Raw genomic sequence first — 16,646 nt, 5'->3', positions numbered from 1 at the left:
TGAGGAACCAACACAAGAGGCGATTCTAAGTTAATAGTGTGAGGGAGGTGGGAAAGGCCGTGAAGGTCCTACACTTTAGGGACATAGTCCCCAGAGTCCAACCAGTACCCCAATGCTCAACTTCCTGGAACCTCTGCTCTTTTGTACATTTCATTCACAACATTCACACCAAGATAGTTTTAAGATCTGCCATTTTGCTCATTGTCAGCCGCCTCTGGGATGTAGTGGGGACAGGGAAACTACTATAACAGGAGATGTGTGAGGTGCACAGCCTATTGTAATGGTTAATTTCGTGAAGTATACATATATAATGATTTCAATGCAGTTTCAGGTGCATGTAGGCAATACTCTCTGGCCACGAAGTGTGAGACAATATACATCAAATATGCCCACTGTTGCCAGTTGGTGACCCAAATGCACTCCTGTGGAGAAAACTCCCCTAATAAGCTTGGTTTGCTAATAGATTCACTCATAAACTATGTAATAAATTAAATAAAAAAATGTAGCTAGACTGTAAACCATTCAAATTGCAGACTCAAAGTCCATTGTAATACCAGTGTTTATAAATATATGTATCACAAACAAGTTTCACCTATCTCCGATAGATACCATTTTATAAAAGACAATTTTACAAGAATATAATCTTTAATTTCTTGAATTTAATATCTTTGAGTGTTACCATATCAGACTTAATTCTCGATCATCACAATATCAAATTGCACATTTCATTTGTGCTACACTGTTTGAGGTTCTAGGAAGTGTGACACAACGGGAGAAGACAAATTCCTGGCTCTTATATTAGATTTATGATCGGTCCAATGGACCTTGGCCTTCCTTGTTTTCATGCCCACGTACATTAATCCACATGGGCACTTCAGTGCATAAATGATGTTAATGGAATCACAAGTACATGAATGTCTCAATTTGATCTTTGTGCCTGTGCGTGGATGAGTAATTTCATGAAAGGTAATGAAATTACTCATCCACGCACTTCCTAGAAGCCCCACACAATGAAATGTGCACATTTTAGAACAGGTACACAAGCCAAAGCCAGGAGGTTATTTGACTAGACTGCTATTGCAGAAAGAAGTTGAGTGGATTGATCGTCTGGACTGTGTGGTACCAAGGGGGAGGAACATGGAGTGTGATCTTAAATGCTTTATACAAGATTGTTTGTCAAAAATTACCAGGCTCTGTTGGGTTTGACATTTTGATTTGGTGAGATTGTGAGCAGGCTTGTCCTGTGAGGTAGGACTTATGTTGAAAAACTGTACTCTGGTATACATTTGGTCTGAATTTTTAACCAGTCATTATGTATGATATATTTAATCCGATTGGGAGCAGGACGTACCCAACAGTTGGAAATAGTGGACTTTTTATCCTAGGGCCGGAGCTACATGAAAATATCATTGAGGTCAGAGCAAGAGAGAGTGGGTTGGCCCATTGAGTTGAGCTTTGTATACATACATCTGAGTGCAATGGGGAGGGCCTTATGGCAGCCAACCGGCTCTTCTGGATTTGTGCTATTGTTGGCATCCTCCTTATTGTGCTCTGTTGATCTAACTTCGTAAGTTGGTGAGTTTAGTAGAGTTAATATTTAAGCATTGGAGTGGGAAGGGGAGGGGCCTAATGACACCGGACCAGCACCCCCGGAACAGTGAAATTTAGGCAGGCCTAGTCATTTTTGACAACTTACCTTATCAAGTTAAGGAAGAGCATTACATCAATACACGCTGGATATTTTTTAAATTGTTTTATTTGTTTTGGTTGTTAAGCACAACCTTTCAAAATACATAATTGTTATAAACGATAAGTTAAAGAGACACTTGTGTCCACATAATATCACTTTCCCCCACATGCATGTTCCACAAACTCATCTTTACAAAACCTTTAATCAACAGCTTTCATCCTTCCAATTGCTAACACCAGATGCATTGATATTGTCACCATCCATGTCATAACATGGCTACGATTGTAGTGTTTCAATCGTAAAATCATCATCTAAATTAACGGACGAAGATAATTAACAGTGGCAATGTTTGAACATATGTGATTTCCAATGAAGCTCATATTCCACAGTTGGTCTTTGTTTAGGATTACAAACATTTAAAAAATAATTATTTTCTTAGACAGCTCAGGTGATGACATTCTACGAACAAATGTTTTAGGGTTTCACTTTGGTCTTCGTCATTACAGAATCTGCAGCTGGTCAAAACGACCTTGGTCTTAAAGCGGCTTGCTATCTGACCTCTCGTAGGTCATACATTCAGACAGATTTGCATTAAAATCCTAACATATTTGATATCAGGGAATTTCAATAAGTAGATTGGAACAACATGCAGAGATTTTAGCAGACATTTTCCAGTTTTAAATGTTGAATACACATTACATTTTTCCCATGTTACACACCAATCCCAACCGCACAGTTTGAGTTTAGCATTGTCTGGGAAATCTGTGAGGAGCTGCTCTGTAATGTCTGCCTTTATCAGAATTTCCTTACAATACGATTCCCATGTGTTTGCAGGACTACTATTGTGTCCCTTTAGGGGGGCACGTATCAATGGGATCAGAGTCTGGTCATTACCATGTGAAATTAGACATTTTCTCAATAGGGCCAAAGTTTGCTAGGCTACTATAGCACTCAATGACACCAATGCCAATTCATAGCGCAAGATCGCAATTGGAGTACTCTGGGGAAGGGATAGGACATTTTTGACCCCATAATATGCCTTCTAATAGATCCATTTTTGGTTGATTTTCTGGATGTTTAACCTGTGCTCCATAGGTGACCACTGGAACAATCTTTTGCTTGTAAAATTGAATTAATGGAACATATGTACATTTTCCAAATTCAGCATGTATTATTTTGCCTTGAGAAGATGTTCACATTTTCAGTTTTAATTCAATTTAATACAGTGGGTTAGTCAGCTTATTGTTCATGTTTTTACCTAATTATTTATATTCTTTAACTACGCTGATGACCGAATTATTGAGTGTCCATGTGAAATTATTAGCAATTCCTCTGTTATTATGATGTAATAGCATAATATTGGATTTTTGCGTATTCATCAACAATCCATTCTTATGTGCCAAGTCGTCCAGTGCATTAAGTTTTCTTTGCAGTCCTATCTGCATTTGGTCGATTATAACGAGATCGGCACATAACAGCCAAAATACTACCCCATTACCAACTTTTGGAGGTAATGAGCGAGGGAGGTCTAAATAGATGTTTATATTCTTAATGTACAAATTAAACTATGCAGAAGCTTAAATATTTGGAAGGAATGAGTGAGGGAGGTCTAAATAGATGTTGATATCCTTAGGGAATGCGCGAGGGAGGTCTAAATAGATGTTGATATCCTTAATGTAAAAATTAAACAACGTAGAAGCTAAAATATAGCCTTGTTTAAGGCCTGTTTTGGTTGCAAAGGGGTTAGTGAGTAATCCATCTTGATTAAGTTTAACTTTTATACAGGTGTCTGAATAAAATTCATGTATCTAATATAAGATGTGTAGGACAACCTGCGTCCATCAGTTTGAACCACAATCGTGCCCTTGAGACCGAATCAGAAACTAGTTTAAAATCAAAAAAGGTAAAAACATGTGTTGTTCGCTTAGAATAGCTTGTTTTATGATTGATAATAAAAATACATTGATTGTGGTTCCTAGTACTTTAACAAAACCGGATTTATGGGAATCGAGCAATTTAGCATTTTTCAGCCGTGAGATCTCTCAATATTAGTCTGGCGAAAATCTCCCCTGGTATGTCCAGAAGAGCAAAGGGTCGATAATTAGATGGTACATTTCTATTTCCTTTTTTAAAATATCGGTATTATAGATTCTTTCCACTGTTGCGGAATCCGTCCTCTCTTCAGAATGTTATAAAAGATATCTTCTAATATCTTTGCCCATTGTTCAGAATACGCTTTAATTACAGCGTTCGACAGGCCATCTGGGCCCAGAGTTCTCGAGGAGCTAAGTCTGTTAATAAGGAGGAGGATATCCAACTGTTCAAAGAGCAGGTTGCTAAACTCTACTTGGGTTATAAAGCCGATAAATGTGCAGTCCAGGCCTGTTCATTTACCGTATTTAACAGTAGTGACGATGAAGCATTGGGAGTGACGTCAATCAGGAGGCACCAACTTTGTGCACTTGATTTTTGAGTAGTTCTAGCTGCTAACATTCTTTCACCATCTTTCTGTTATTTTTTTGGACATTGCGTTGCTTAATTGCATTTCTATATTGCGTATACAGCCGGGTTTTTACTTGCTTTCTTTCGCATATAGGATAGTTTTTGACATATTTGAGATTTTGACGCAGTTGTGCTTTCAGAGTATAAGTAAGCCAATCATATCTATATTTAGGTTTTAATATTGGCAAGTTCCAGCATCAAGGAACTATTTGGAATTCTCAGAGAGCTAGAATCTCCCACAGCCCCTGATGACTCTCTCCCGAAAAATAAAAATTGGTGCACTGTTATCCAAAATGCCTTAGCCAACAAAATTGCCATTAAATGACTGAACATCAACTGCACCGAAACCAATAAGAAACCTGAAAAACCTCTAGCCTTCAATAGCTTACCAGAATTCAAATTCGCCCGAGTCACCACACCTGAGGTCGAAAAATATTATAGCTTCCTTAAAACCTTCTTGTAAAAAAGGCGACATCTGCCCGGCACAAATCATAAAAGATGCTGCCAGGAATCTTGCTCCCTTCATCACGAGGATCATAAACGCCTTCTTCAAATCATGTCTGGTTCCTACCAACAAGAAAAAGGGTTGGGTTCTCCCCCTACTAAAAAAAAACCTCACTCGACCCCACCATCCCGACCAACTACAGACCTATAACGACAGTCCCTTTTCTACTGAAAATTATCGACAAGGCAGCTTATATCCTAATCCAGACTTACCTCGAAACACACAACCTCCTAGGGCTCAGACAGTCGGGCTTCAGACCCCTTCACGGAACAGAAACGGCCTTAATTGACTAGAATACACAAATTGACCTTCTGAAAGACAACAGACAATGTGCCTTACTCCTCCTGCTAGACCTCTCCGCCGCCTTTGTCTTGGTAGACCATAACATTCTCTGTGAACACCTCACCTCATCTGCCAACTTTTCACAAGAAGCCTCTAACTGGATCAAGTCCTTCCTTAACAATAGAACAATGAGGGTTTTCTCCCCTACGGACTCAGCCGACCCCATTCCTATTACCTGTGGAGTACCACAAGGTTCCTGTGTCGCCCCCACTCTATACAATGTCTTTACTAAACCCCTGTTTCAACTTACTGGACCGCCTGGGTGTCATCTACACCAACTATGCAGATGACACCCAGATACAGATTCCCCTATCAGGTGACTACGACTCTAACAACGCCCTACTCAACAAAATCTACCTTGTCATTCAAGCATCGATGGCCACCCACAGCCTCTGCTTGAATGATGAGAAGACTGAAATTCTCATCCTAGGTGCCTCCCCTCACCTTAAACTAAACACCAAATACGCGTCCTTCAACATAGACGGCAACATAATCAAATCCGCAAAGGAAACTAAAACGCTAGGCTTTTATATCGACTCCACGCTGTGTCTGAGGAAACTAGTCAACGCCACCGCCTCGGCTACAGCCTACACCTGTAAGCTTATTAACGCCTGCAAAGCCTACCTATCCAATAACAGCTGCATCACGCTAGCTTGTGCACTAATCCTATCTAAACTTGATTACTGCAATGCACTATATGCAGGAGCTAAACAAGTTCTAAACAAATTGAAAACCTTACAAACAACGCTCTGAGAACAGCTCTGAGTATGCCTAAGAAAGAACACATCACTGAAATAAGACAGAGCTACAAATGGCTATCTATTCGAGACAGAATATATTTCAAACGTGTCTTCACCACTCACAAATGTCTCAACAATGCTGCACCCCAATACCTCAAAGACAAAATTATCTGCAAAACTTCCTTCAGACCAACTAGATCAGCCAACTCCTTCTGCATCATCACTCCTCGCTTCAACCTAAAAAGAGCTGGTAGATCTAGCTTCCCGGTTCAAGCAGCCTCAGCGTGGAACGCCCTCCCACTCAACTTAAGAACGGACCAAACCTTCCATAGTTTCAGACTGAATACAAAAAAGTGGCTCCTCGCGAATGATGTTTCTGCACTCACTACTAGGACTCGATAACGGCCATCTCACGACTACTATACGGCTCCCGCTTACTTCTGATTGTCAACGTATGATTGTAAATTATTGCCATCTATTTCTGTATTACTCATCTATGCCTGTACATCCCTTGTCTGCCTTAACTTTTTGTATATGTATTTTAAGCTGTCTTGAAATGCGCCCAGTTACCTCAGTGTCCGGAGCGCTTTACAAATAATAAACAAACAAGACCCATTTGAAGAGGGGATTTCCATTATTAAGTTAAGTGCGTCGGTGTACTCTTATTTCTTGCTAAGCGATGAGCGCTTAAGGTGCTGATCTAAGTGAGACCTGAAAAAAATCCAGTTTGTCTGACCGTTTTATCCTGTTTCCACCCTGATTAAGGGAAATAGGTTCTTTAAAGTATTCTTGAACTGAAGAGTTAGGATTTATCAATGACATTTTTAGGATATTATGGTCACTAGTTAAAGTGTGAATAATGGTGAATGGCGTTAACTTCATGTGCAGAATTAAAAGCATAGTCAAAAATTGACTTTGATTACGCTCTATTCCACCGTTGGGGCCGGGGGAATATCCCTGGAACTGTCCCATTTAGAATAGTGAGATTCCTCTCCATCAGGGAAATCTATTTTTTAGCTCTCAAAGTAAGAGATTGAGACCCATTGGGTATACATCTCATGTTAAAATCGCAGACCACCATGATTGTATAAATTTGAACATCACCGGCAATACGATCCAACATTTGGACTATCAATTCAATGAATTTATCATCTTCAGTCGCCACTGGGTTCCAATAGATGTTCAAGAGCGCCACCCTGGGGCCCAGTGGAAACCGAGGATTACCTGTTACCCTAGTTAATTGAATGCCGGGATGCGGTGATGCCCATGATTCTAATTGGAGACCTGAATCAAGTTTTACTGCCGTTAACAACCAAACAGATGGACAACCTTTGTTTTTCTTTACTGCTGCGATCCAGGCTATTCCAAAATTGGGCCATATCGTCTGCGTAGTAATCCATGTTTCTTGTAGAATTACAATTCCAGATGCAATGAAAGGATTATTAGCTTTTGAACTAAATATGTGTGAAAAGCCTCTTGTGTTCCATATTGTTATAGCAACACACTGAAAAGATGTTAGTGTCTGACATTAATGCTTAATAGTATAGTTTGTATCCATACTGGCTTTTGTTAGCCATAACCAATTTCTGTTTCTAGATTGTGTTGGGTCATCTTTATAGTAGACCTCACGTGATAGCAGTCCTCTTTCCCCCTCACAGCTAACGTAAAGGGGTTCAAATTTATTGTGTGTGCAAACCTTGCTATTACTTCTTGAGTTAATCTTTGCTTCGAAATAGATCGACTCCGCTGTCTTTGATAAGGTGCAGATTTCTTAGCGTAAGATACATGCCTTGTTTAGCTCTTGATCTGTCTTTATAAATTTGCATGTCAAAACCGTTGTTCCTCATCTTATCCTTTGTTTTCAATATCAATTATTTTACAATTTGTGAAGGCATGCCTAGCTCCAACGTATCTAACTTGTGGCTGTTAATAAATCATATTGATTTTATGTCATGGGATTGTATATTCCTTAGCAATGGAATTTATTAAAATGCAGCAAAGAGCGTTGAACTATTTGGAAATGAGTCTGATGTGTCTCTATTAATCATTGCTATCCGAAGATTGTCTGAATAATCTAGAACCATCTTTGATAACTTATTTTTGTCAGTGCTAGTCTTATGTTTATCATTGTTATGCACTGCACGAAATCTCGAGCTGGGAGGAGATTGAAATAGAACATCTTCTTTTAAAAAATTCTCAGTAACTCCAAGCTGGGGGGGTGAGGGGGAATTCCCATTCTCTTTTGTTCTAGAGTGAGAACATTTGGAAACTCATCATCCACATTTTGCATTGTTACAATTTGAATAATACTGGCTTTCAACTGGGGGATCTGATGTCCCTCCTGTATTGTTTCACTTTTAGGTGAAGATGCAATGGAATAAGTGGAGAGATTTGGTAATATAAATCAGTTTCGATTAAAGTATCACATACGTCCGAAATATTGTGGGCTGTATTCCGCTCTGTAAGGAGCCGGTCAGCCTGTGCTCCCTTGCATCTTCCAGATTCATTTTTTTAGATGCCAATCGGTTTATAATTGGGGTCGTTAGACCTTGAATACATTTCTTTGCTTTATTATTACTTATTCTTGGAGGTGGAGGTTGATTTTTCATTTTATTTTATTACCTAAATTACGTCACTTTCATAATTTTTCCTGCGTTGTATTGGATGAAATAGGTCAAATAAGGGAGCACAGGCAGTGGCTTCCTCAGAGAGTTGCTGCTCCGTGACTGAACCTGTTATGTCAGTTGTTATACATACCGATTGGTCAATTTTTCGGACGGTTCAAACTTCGAGGATTTACATGTCCATTTCACATGGATCCAAGCCCACCCCAGTAGCCAACCTCGAGCATGGTAATTCCACTGGTTGTTCAGTCACATTAATGAGACTAGGGGGTATGTCCTCCATGGTACAGGGTTCAGTATTGAAGGCTAACCAGTCAACTTTATCCACTAAGGATGTTATGCTGCTCATATTTTTTTCCATGGCTTCATAGATTTTTATAAGGCTATAAATGCCCGTGTTGATGGTAGCCAAACTGGTTTCCAGCAGAAAATGAGGTGGGTGGCTCAACCCAAATGATTGTCTTGGGGTGGGCTTGGCAGATGACATGGCAGAATCGGGATGAAGTATGCACAAGTTTGATCAATTCAAAGGGGATCTGGGTGTACACCTTGCATTGTGGGTTTTCCCAGTAATATTGGGGCCCACCCTCGACGTGCCAGGGCCCTGATCCAAATAATACATCTCAGCAGATGAATTTGCAGTCTCTAAACTACGTGAATCCACTAATAGTTCACCATGCTGCCCTGGTAATTTAATTCCTTAGATAGCATTATTAAGCATATCATCTCCCGAGTTTACAGTAAATGACCTAGGAGAATTTGGCAAAATAACATCATGTTCAGCTGATAATTTAGTAACTTGTGAGTGTAATAGCAGGATTTTCGACTTGTCAGACGCATGTACAATCACATCCCCCTAGGTGATGTGATAGGGCAGGGTCCTGCCCTCGAACCACACTAGTGTCCAAATCAGCAGCATCAATCGGGGGTTACCTCGGGCACGCAAGCAAAACACTATCAGTTGCTTGAAAGCCATCCTCATCGGCGGCCAAAGGAGGTGGACAAGAGGCGCCATGTTCCTTAGTGTTTTCCGGCACTGCTAGCGACTCTGGGCGGACAGACGCTAAGGTTTGTGTGGCTGTGACAATAGATATCTGTAGCATCTCATATGCAAGCAATTGCAGAAGGGTAGGTATGGAATGCAGAATGTGTAGGGAAAATGTGGAATCTGGAAGGTTGAGGTTGAGAGTTATGTTATGATCAGTTGGAAGGAGGAAGTGTAGCAGACCGGTGGGGCATGAATAGATCTGGAGATATATGTAATAAAATATATTACAACTACAATCAACGTGTTGGAGAATCTTTCAATGGCGACAACGATAAAATAATTCAGTAAATATCACGGCAGCCCACCGAGTAGTCGTGGTGCCATACCGTGAGTTCTTGCACTTTGCTTTGTGGGGAGCCTCAAGAAAGAGGAAAAACACTGCAGAACACAGTGGGTTCATCAGAAAACAAAAGGTAACTGGTACTTACCTTCTGCAACTGTGAGAATGAAAGAAAGGAGCACTGTATAATACGGACCACAAGGTGCTGAGAGAGAGGCTGAGCTCAACTATAAGAAGGTGAGAGCACTAGCAGTAATTGACTTTGACAAGGGTGGCACTATCAGGTTAAAGGCATTGCTATTTTAAATGCGCATCGGGACAAAGAGGACATTTAGCATTAAAGCTGCACTCAAAAGTAAACGAAGTTGCACTGATAATTTAAATGCGCATTGGGACAGAAAAGACATTTAGCATTGAAGTGGCACTCACAAGTAAACAAAGCCCAGCTTTGAACAAGAAGCTTGCACACGTTTAAACAATTCAAATAGCACTGCATGTTCAAACAAGGCACTCTTAAGCAATAACACGTGTACTGCAAGTACTGTGAGAGGTCCAAATGAACTTGTTATTTAGCAGCAAGTGAGTGCATGTATACATCAAGAAAAACAGACCAGCCTCATGTAATAGCAAGTGTTTTTGTTTGAACTGTTACCTGGAAAATACACAATAGTACAAACAGAACAGCCTCATGTAATAGCAAGTGTTTTTGTTGTATCTGTTAACTAGTAAATACACAAACAATGCGATAGAATGTGTTGCAAGTCAAATTTGAATTTGGTTTCATCACAAAGGCTAAGGTGAAGCTATTTCATGAAAGGAAGGACTGATGACAAGTCAATCTTTATGATGCAGGCTGCAGAGGAAGTTAGAATCTTGCGTATGTCACAAAGTGTTGTGTAAAGGACACATCAAGTCAATCTTCAGAATGCAGAAGGAATTAGAATATTGCTATGTCACAAAGGCATGTGCAAAGAACAGCTCAACAATCCAAATGAGATGAAGCAGCTGTAATTAAGCAATATGCCCCGAGCGGCGGGGGCATTACCGACTCAGGTAATGCCCCGGGGTCCATAGTTATAGTTAACGAAGGCCCTGGGGCATTAACCAGAGTCGGTAATGCCCCCGCCGCGAGGGGCATATAGCTATTAGTACCCCGGCCCACAAAAACTGCGTGACCGGGGGGCACTAAAAGCTTTATTTTTTTCCCGAAACGGAAGAAAAAAAAAAGACGTCAAAGAAAATGGCCACCATGGAAAGGGAAAACTGAGTCCGTTTTCCCTTTCCATGGCGGCCATCGGGAAACAGAAGCGTTTCCAGCGCATCTGCTCCCGAAAAAAAGAAGGTAAGTGGGGTTGGGAGGGCTGAAGGGAGGGGAAAGAAAAATAAATAAATAAATAAAAAACGTACCTGGGTCCCCGGCGGGGGACGATGGAAGTCTCCAGCCATGTGGAGGCTCGGAGCGGGGATGGCCCCGCTCTGAGTCTTCACACGGCTGGAGGCTTTCATCGTCCCCCGCCGGAGACCAAGGCATAGAAGGTAAGTGGGTGGGGAGGGCTGGGAGGTGGGAGGAGGGAGGGAAGGAAAAACAAAAAAAAAGCCTTACCTCTGTCCCCGGCGGGGGGCGAAGGTAGCCTCTCAGCCTTGGGGAGGCTCGGAGCAGGGATGGCCCTGCTTCGAGTCTCCTCATTGGTTGAGGGGCTGCCACGCCCCCTGCTGGGGACAAAGGCCGTGGAATCCCGACGGAGGGATTCCCGGCCTGGTAACGACTCGGCGAGGGCCAATCAGAATGGCTCTTTCATTCTGACTGCGCCCTCGCCGGGAAAATAAATATCTGTAACATAACTAAGAATACTGTGACAAAGGAAAAGCAAACAGGCAAGAATAGTTCTTCTTGGTACCAATAAAACAATTGTATGTAAGCTTTGCATTTTCTTACTCCTGCGCCCTGTTACTTACGGGTCTGGTGCGCAATAAAAGTAAATAAACAAACAAACAAACAGACAGTGTTACCAAGAACATTTAAGAAAATCCAAACATTACTATGGCTGCACAAGGAATACTTCCTCCCAACTATTTTTTGGAAACACAAAACTAATCTAATATACCATGGAGAAGATGGAAAAAGAGATTTGACCATTATGTGTTAGCAGTGCATGGTGTGAACTTCTCTGGTGTAAGAAAGAAATGCCTTCTTATGCATTGCCTTGGCAACTATGGTCAAGACCAATTCGAAAATCTACCTGCATTGTCTGATGAGTAGTCCACAAACCTATGAAAAATGCATAAAAATGTTAGATAAACATTATGAAAAATGTACAAGCATAGTTTTGGAAAGGTACAATTTTGGAGTCTGTAGAACAATTTATCACAGCACTAAGAGACCTAGCATCATCTTGTGACTTTGGAAATACATTAAATGAAAGGCGAAGAGACCAATTCATGCTCGTATGCAGTAACGAAATAGTAAGAGAAGAGCTGTGGGCTAAAGGTAATCCCATAATTGATGAAGTAATAAGAGTAGCGAAGGAAGTTGGACACACACAAAAGTGTGTCAAGGAATTGGAAAAAAGAGCTGAACATAATGAAAAGGAGATAGAAGAAACACGGAATGGAAATATCAGCAGTACAAGGTAGAAAAGTTGGAATAAAACAAACTTTCAGAAGAGAAAGCGGAAAAAAGAACTTCAAGATCAAGGAGAAAAAGGAAGAAAGTGAAAGGAAATAATGCTTTCGATGTGACAGTCGCACTCATTTTGCGAGCAGGGTTAAGTGCCCTGCTACCAAGGCAACGTGCAAAAGATGCAATAGAAAAGGACATTTCACATCATGTGGTAGAAAATAAGTGAAAATGTTGCGTGTTTCAAGGAACTATGTGAAGGAACGGAGGACTGCACGTGTCCCATTGACATACATTCAGATGATATTATGGCGGAACAGGATGAAGATGCAGACACAGAAAAGCCTACAGCTGTTCTTGAAATGGAAGGGGTAGAATTTCAAATGGTAATTGATTCAGGAGCCAAATATACCTTGTTGCCAAAACATAATTTTGAGACCAAAATGGTAAAAAATGTGCTTCTCAATCCTGTAGACATCAGACCAGTAGCTTATGGGGGAAAGAAAATTGATATTGAAGGTTGGTTTTGGTCTAATATTAAGTTTAAGGATAGATCAGCCAGAGGGAAAAGGTAGCAATCCTCTTTTGAGCTGGGCACACCAAAAAAGGCTTCAAATAAAACTTGACCCTTATGCAGAAGAAAGTGCGTATGCAATAGGAGATGGCAATGATTTATTACAGCATGAAGTTTTTCGGGAGAAACTGGGAAACCTTAAAGGTTTTATGCATAAGATCAGAATTAAAAATGTTTCTATACCACTAGTACAGAAATTGAGAAATATTCCTTTAGCAATTAGGTCTGGTGTTAAGGATGAACTACTTTCTATGGAAAAACAAGGTGTCATTGAGAGGATAGAGGCTTTTGAGTGGGTGTCTCGATAAGTAGTAGTTCACAAACCCAATAGTAAACTCAGATTATGCATAGATCTTAGATCAGTCAACAGATGTGTAATACCGACAGACACCCATTGCCTAATATTAATGCAATGTTAGGTACTATTAAGAATGCCAAGGTTATGAGTTCATTAGATTTGAAATCCGCACGTCATCAAATTGTGCTTCACCCTTCCTCTAAGAATGTAACAGCATGTATCACTCCAGAAGGTCTATTTCAATGTAAAATAATCCCATTTGGACTGATATGGGCAGCTGCTGTATTCCGAAGGATTATTTATCAACTGTTTCAAGACATGGATGGAGATTTATATTTTCAGGATGATTTGTTGGTGTATGGGAAGGACAGCAAAGAGCATGATGATAGATTGAGGAAAGTGTTGGAAATTTTTATGAAAGCAGGTCTGACATTGAGCAGAGATAAATACATATTCAATAAAATGTGTATTTAGTATTTAGGACACACAATATCTGAGGCATACATTCAACCAAAATCTGATTTGATGAACAATATTATTAATTTTCCGAGTCTGTCAGATAAAGAGAAAGTAATAGCTTTCTTGGGAATGGCAGAGTATTATGCTAAGTTTGTGCCTAGGTTAGCAGACAAATCATTCAACATGAGAAGTCTGGTAAAAAAATGGAGTAAGATTTGTCTGTAGTGAGCAATGTGAGAGAGAATTCCAGGAAATCAAAAATCCTTTAACAAAGACCCCCACTTTGAGTAATTTTGATTCCAGCAAAGACAGTGTTTAACTACGGATGCCAGTAACCATGGGTTAGGAGCTGTTTATTCTCAAAAGGCTGGTAGTAAAGAAGTTACCATAGTGTTTGTGTCTAGAGTATTAAGAAAGGCTGAAAGGAATTACTCTACCATAGAAAAAGAATTTCTGGCAATAAAGTGGGTTATAGAATCATTTCGGCTTTTCTTATGGGGCGTTAGGTTCACCATCAGGTCTAATCGCAATCCTTTGAGGGGGATTCTAACCACAAAAGGTCTAGACAAAGTCTCATCAAGGATTAGGAAATGGGTCTCCAATTTACAGGACTATTACTGGGATGTTGAGTATTTGCCAGGCATTAAAAATAAGGCAGCAGATTGCTTGTCCAGACTGACCAATGTTGTAGAGGATGAGGGTGATGAAGGAGATAAAGATGAACAAGTTCTCAATGTTAGTCAGGAGGTTGTGTCTGAAAATGAGTGGTGTGATGCAATGTTAGTTGACCATGACTTGAGAGATGTAAAATAAAGGTTGGAGGTAGGTAATAAAAGTTCTCGAACTAGTAGAGGAACTATACCTCATCCATTTAGGAATGTATTTGATGAGCTTCCGTGAGGGATGGGATGATTTTAAGAGGAGAGTAAGACAGAACATTTTACAAGTGGCGAATGAAGGTCAGCAGGGGATGACCAAGACCAAACAGTTAATTAGACAAGATTGCTGGTGGGCAGCAATGGATATACAAGTGGAGAGGTTGGTCAAGGAGTGTGCCTTTAGTGAGAATGCAGCTAAAGGATGCGTTGCTAGAGTTGAGCCGATTACTCATGCCCATCCCTTCTATGCCTTGGGAGAGAGTGGGATTGGATATTGTAGACCCTGTCATATGTCAACGAGTTTGTCGGTATGGCATACTTCTAGTCGACATGCTATTGGGTAGAACTTACTTGGGTAAAATATGTGTGCAAAAAATGTGATTGAATTCCATGATAACATTTTTAGAAGAGAGGGATATCCCACTTCCGTTTTAACGGACAATGGTGTGCAATTTGTGGCTAAGAAGATGAAGGATTTTCTAAAAGCTAAAGCTATTGGGCACAAGACCAGTTCGGTCTACCATCCAGAGACAAATGGAATAGTGGAAAGATTTAACAGAGTTATCAAAAAATAGCATTAAGGTAGCTTTGTCAAAAGGATCTGATTGAAGAAAGGCTGAAGAGTATATGGTGGTTGCCTATAGATTTACCCCTCATGTTACCACGGGTGTTTCTCCTTTTGAGATGTTATGTGGGAGAAAGCCCAATACCAGAGTGTGCCCAGGTTAGTTGGGCAGAGCATGTCAGAAAAATATTGGCATGAACCTTGTGAAGGAAAAGATTCAAGATAAACAAATTATCAACTAAGAAAGCTTTGACATTAGGAAGGCAGCAAAACAAATATCTGGTAAAGAAGGAGAGTGGGTATGTATTAAGTGGCCAATCAATAAAAGTAGTGGAGGTTCTAGATGGTCAAAACCCATTAGAGTAGTGGAAAAAATGCATGGTGCTGTAAGACTTACAGATGGGAAAGTTTGGAATGCAAATCGGATATGTATATATGCTGAAATGAATGAGGATCTTCAAGAAAGAAAGAGAAAATGGTCAGAGGAAGGGAGAAAGCAAATTAATTACTCAGAGAAAATTGTAGACTAAAGAATCGTAGAGTGTGTGGATATGATCAAAAAGGTGTTCAAACGAAAGTGTTACCTCTATTAGGAAATGTGGATGGCCTTCATTTCTAAGAGACTATGCGAATTAGTAGTATACCTACTCAAAAGCAAAGCGTTAGTTATGCGCACATATAACTTTCTTACCTGAATTGTGTTGTGTATGTGAAAACATTAATTAGTTAAACTATGTCCAAAATTGGACCCACTGTTCTATTATTATATTGTTATGTTTATGAATGTGCCATTAGTTAACAAAACAAGTCAACTAGGAAATCCATCATTTTTTCTACTTAATATTGTAATATTTATTTCTCGTGCATGTCTGGTTAATTTTGTTAGATAGATACAGTGTTAGAATTAATATAGTTGCAAATGTCTTTGTTCAAATAGTAAAGAAGGGAGATGTGTAACATCTTATATGCAGGGCATTGCAGAGGGTGAAGTATGGAATACAGAATGTGTAGGGAGAATGTAGAATCTGGAAGATTGAGGTTGAGAGTTATGTAATGAGCAGTTGGAAGGAGGAAGTGTAGCAGACCTGTGGGGCATGAATAGATCTGGAGGTCTATATAATACAATATATTACAACTACAATCAACGTGTTGGAGAATCTTTCAGTATGATAATAAGATCCTTCTGGGCATGATAGAAATGCCTAATATCACGCACTAACATTTTCAATCGTTTTCATTTTACTTGTCTCTGATTAGTAGCTGCCTTTGATAACTCAAGAGGAACTAGCGGGTTCTTAGTATATTTCGAGCCAAACAGATCAGCCGCTTTCTCCGGCATGTTGGAAGTTAGCGAGTAAAAAGCCATGGATTTGGTATTTGGGGCTGAATAATCAGAGAAATAATGTGGTGCACCTCTACGCCGCTGACCCACCGAACAGCGAGACAGCACTCACAGAAGCACTCCCACGATGCGCTCGCGCTCCTGGTTATATAGTCACGTTAGGAAAAGGGGTGTGGTTTGGA

General features: G+C 40.2%; 1 protein-coding gene across 2 annotated transcripts in view; it reads right to left on the bottom strand.

The window, feature by feature from the left end:
* GGT7 (gamma-glutamyltransferase 7) overlaps positions 1-16,646 on the bottom strand; it is a 1,549,331-nt gene that overhangs the window by 537,430 nt on the left and 995,255 nt on the right. The gene's annotated exons all lie outside the window — the stretch shown is intronic.

Source organism: Ambystoma mexicanum, chromosome 3p (assembly GCF_040938575.1).
Source record: "Ambystoma mexicanum isolate Mex_15411 chromosome 3p, UKY_AmexF1_1, whole genome shotgun sequence".
In the NCBI taxonomy this organism is placed as follows: domain Eukaryota; kingdom Metazoa; phylum Chordata; class Amphibia; order Caudata; family Ambystomatidae; genus Ambystoma; species Ambystoma mexicanum.
This window is presented reverse-complemented; position numbering and strand designations above follow the sequence as displayed.